We start from the raw sequence: 4,827 nt of genomic DNA on the forward strand, positions 1-4,827 counted from the left end.
CAGCCGTCAGGATAAGCTTATCAGGAGACAGCTTGAGAAAATGCTCCTGGTTCAGCAAGATACCAGGATGAGTCATTGTCAGACTGCCAAGAGTATGTTATGGTGCGGGCTGATCTGTATGCGATTTATCAGTATATAAAGAAGTCTGCTTTTTTTCTGTTGAGAACGAGCTGCCTCTTGTTGTTCTCCCATGGCCATGCAAAATAAAGTGCTTCTGATAGCCAAACAGTGATTCTGTCTGAATTTCCACATCATCTTGGGGACTTGTCCGAGATGTGTCCTCACACAGACCACCCCAAGTGGGACCCTTGCCTCGGCTCTTCAACTCCGTCGCTCTGAGAAGGCTATCCTCGACTTGGTTCTTCGGCTCTGAGGCCTCGACACCCTGGACCCTGATCTACCATCCATCTGTTTGGCTCTGGAAAAATCCCTGGCCTGGGTAAGTACCTGCCTGTTTTGGTGTCAGTAAGTCAGGAAGGTGTGACAATGGGTAGCAGGACCTCTAAGGCCCCGCCGCAGGATTCCGCCTGGTTTATGTATCTGAAATATGGGCCCCGGTCAATGCAGTACTTAATTAAATGGAACTGGTATACCGATGGTGACTCCATATTGTGCTAGCCCCTAGATGAGTCGTGGGATCATCATATTCTCAAACATCTCTGAGAAAATTTGGAAAGCAAGCACTCTGTTCAAATGGAACCCTGGTAACTGTGGGAAGAAAAGTCTGAAAAGAACCATAAGTGCTCCCTTGTGGCTTCCTATAAGGATAATGAAGAAAAATTTAAGAAGCAAATCGATCACCTTCAGAATCAAGTTAAAGATCTCCAGTGTCAAGGGCCGAGCCCATCTGCCCCTTGTTCACCGTGTCCAGCTAGGCTTTATCCCGCTTTGCCTCTGCCACCAAATGACTCACCCCTAGACAATTTGTTGAATCATTGGGTCCCGCTCCCGCCACTGCCAGCCGGTCCCATGGCCTCAGGGAAACCAAAAAGACACCCTCCTTAAAGCGGCCAACTGGCCTCAAGACCCTGGCAAGAACCATCTGCCGAACCTCTATAAACAGGTCCTTGAGGCCGTCCCCAGGGTTTCCCCACAAAAAACAGATTGGTCTAAAATTTCCACCTGCAAGCAAAAGCCAGAAGAACATCCTGCTGACTACTATTCTCTCCTGATGCAAGCCTTTAAGACACATTCTGGCAATCAGGACTGAGAAACCAGCCTCCCTGCCATGATTATTCAGACCTTTGTTTTAGGGCTGTTACCTAGGATCTCTGAGCCCCTGCAAAATGCCATGGTCAGGTGGGAAACTAAACCCCTCACCGAAGTTTTGGCTGCTGCCACTCACTTCTATACTAAAGCCCAACAGCAAAAATCAAAGTCTCAGAACAAACTGATGGCTTTGCAAATCAAAGATCTCCAGGGTGGCGCCAGACCACGGTGCCCTGTAGGACCATTTCGCTAGGCCCTCTGGCATTCCCAATGATGTCTGCTGCTACTGTAAGCAAAAAGGCCATTGGAAAAATGAGTGCCTGAATAAACCCCGAGGGCCCCCACTCTCAGCTAGTGCCCCTCCATTTCAGCCAGGCACCCACCGAGCTCCACCGCCCAGACCAGCTCCTCTCCAGTCCCTCAAAATTGAAAATCTGTATTAGGACAGTCGAGAAGACCCAGAGACTCTAGCCCCTTTACTTTCTACCTTTTCTGATGCTACAATACCTGTTACTGTGGGAGGACAAACTGTTCCTTTTCTTGTCAACACCGGTGCTTCTTTGTCTATACTTAGCTCTGGTTTTGTTTCTAAGGTTCCCGTTTCTGGTAAAGTAATCACTGCTGTAGGTATTAGGGATCAATCCATTAACCACCCTGTTACACAGTTGCTCTTGTTTACCTTGTGTCCCCTTACTGAGAAACATGCCATTTTGCTGAGTCCTTGCTCCTCTGTAAATCTGTTGGGGTGAGACCACCTTTGCAAATTGTGGGCAACAGTTTACTGTTCTCCAGATGGGGTCTTCCTTACATTACCCCCGACACAAATTCCTGCCTTGATAATGACACTAATGAAACAGGAACCCGAGCCCAATTCTTTCTCCTTGCAACAGGAACCATTGGCTCACCTTCCTGAGTCCTTTTGATCCCACTCCACAACCAATGTGGGGCTTCTCAAGGGTGCCATCCCAATTTCTATGAAGGTTAAATCAGGAGTGTCTCCCCCATCGATCCCACAATACCCGCTATCAGTTGCTGCCTCCAGAGGCATTGCTCCTGTAATACAAGATTTCCGAGAACAGGGTGTCCTTGTACCCACCCATTCTTCTTGTAATACTCCGATCCTTACAGTCTGAAAGAAGGAGAAGTGTACACCTGAGGGGTTGCCTGTTTATCATTTTGTTCAAGATTTGCATGCTATTAACAATTTTGTGAATTCCTTGACAGCTGTGGTACCCAATCCCGCCACTGTACTTTCTCAAATAGCTGCTTCTGCTCTTTATTTTTCTGTGATGGATCTCTCTAATGCCTTTTTTTCTATACCAGTTCACCCTGACTCTCAATATTTGTTTGCTTTTACCTACCAGGGTCTGCAATACACCTTCACCCATCTGCCTCCAGGATTTCGTAACTCACCCACCATATATAGCCAACTTCTCAAGTCTGACCTCAATACAGTCCAGTTGCCTCATGATTCTGTGCTAGTTCAATATGTAGATGATTTGCTTCTCTGTTCTGATACCCTCCCTCATTGCCAAGTTGACTCTGTTGCTCTTTTAGAACAGCTTGCAGCACGGGGCCACAAAGCCTCCCGCTCTAAGCTCCAATTCTGTCAGACTTCTGTTACCTATCTTGGGTACACTATTTCTCACGGTACCTGTCACCTGTCTCCTGATTGTCTTTCTGCTGTTCTTTCCCTTCCACGCCCACAGACTAAACTTCAACTTCGTAGTTTTCTAGGTGCTGCCAACTACTGCTGGCAGTGGATTCCTAATTATTCTGGACTTTCCAGACTTCTCACCCTTCTGACCTGTGACTCTTCCCCTGACCCACTATCCTGGGAAGGCGTCCATAAATCTGTTTTCTGTCAGCTCAAACAAGCCCTTTCTTCTTCTCCCGCTCTTGGTCTGCCTGACTATTCTAAACCTTTCACTCTCTTCTGCCACGAGCACCAAGGCACTGCCTCTGGTGTCTTGACTCAGCCTTTCGGACCCTCCCCGCACCATCCTATTGCTTACTATAGTGCCTCCCTTGACCCAGTCAATTCGAGGTTTCCTCCTTGTCTCTGCACTGTTGCTGCTGCCGCTCTGCTAGTTTCTAAAACTGTCAACCTTGTCCTTGGGTACCCCCTTACTGTTGCTGTCCCGCACGCTGTCCTCACCCTCGTCCAGCGCGGCAGGACTCAGCACTTGTCCCCTGGCTGTCTAACCCGCTATGAGGTGGTTCTCCTGGCTGCGGACCACATGACCCTTGTCGGCTGTGACCCTCTCAATCCTGCCTCTCTTCTTCCTTCACTCTCAGACGGTCAACCCCATGACTGCACTCAGCTTGTACACTTTGTTTCTCTTCCCCATCCTGATCTTTCCGATACCCCTCTGACTAACCCTGACCTCATTTTCTACATTGATGGCTCCTGTTTTCAAGATAATCATGGCATTCTTCGAGCTGACTATGCTGTTTGTTCTGATCATACCATTGTTAAATCTGCTCCTCTTTCTGTTACTAGTGCTCAAGCTGCTGAACTCATTGCTCTCACTCATGCCTGTCACCTTGCTGTTGAACAATCTGCTAATATCTATACAGAATCTCACTATGCCTTTGGTGTCTGCCATTCTTTTGAACAGATCTGGAAACAGAGAGGATTTCTTACTTCTGCTAGGACTCCCATCTCTCACCACAGCCTTATTACTGCTCTCCTGGATGCTATTCTCCTTCCCTCCACCCTTGCTGTTCTATGGTGCAAAGCGCACACTGCTACTGATGATCCTGTGTCTCTGGGAAATGATAGGGCAGACGCCGTGGCCAAGACCGCCACCCAGTTAGAACTCTCAGCTCCAGTCCTTCAGGCCGTTCTCTAGCTCTCTTCCCCTGTTTCCCCTGACCTCCCCTTTCTCCAGGATGCCGCCCCAGATGCCAAAAAGGACACCTGGATCTCCGCAGACTGCTCTCTCCACTCCAACTCCTTGTGGCGGCACCCGTCTAGTTGCCTTGTAGCCCCCAGGACCCTGCTGTCTCCCTTTGCTCAAATGGCCCACTCAGTGGCCCATTCGGCCAAAGGGGGGATGGTAGCTGAAGTTAACCACCATTGCCCCTGGTTTTTCCTCCGTGACTGCCCATTTTTGTCGCCAGTGTCCACAATGTCAGCGACACAATCCTGGCTGGCCATCCCGCCAGCCACATGCATTCCACAGACCTTTAGGTCTTTACCCCTTTTCCCATCTCCAGATGGACTTCATCGAGTTGCCCAGGTCGGGACCCTGGAAGTATGTGTTGGTCATTGTCTGTCTTTTTAGTGGTTGGCCTGAAGCATACCCTTGCCAGCGAGCTGATGCCCTTACGGTGGCCAAAAAGCTTCTTTTTGACCTGCTGCCCTGCTTCGGTCTACCCCTTTTCCTGGACTCGAACCATGGCTCCCATTTTGTTGGCCAGGTGGTCCAACACATTTGCAAGATTCTTTCCATCTGATACCAGCTCCACACCCCAAATCATCCTCGGAGTGGGGGTAAAGTGGAACGGAAAAACTTTGATATTAAGCTTCACTTGGCAAAGACTTGTGAAAAAACTGGTCTAAAGTGGCCTGAGGCCCTCCCATTGGTACTTTTCCAAATCCTAAATTCTGTT

The sequence above is a fragment of the Gavialis gangeticus genome, unplaced genomic scaffold, assembly GCF_001723915.1.
Source record: "Gavialis gangeticus isolate Ggan-Ray unplaced genomic scaffold, GavGan_comp1, whole genome shotgun sequence".
Classification (NCBI taxonomy): domain Eukaryota; kingdom Metazoa; phylum Chordata; order Crocodylia; family Gavialidae; genus Gavialis; species Gavialis gangeticus.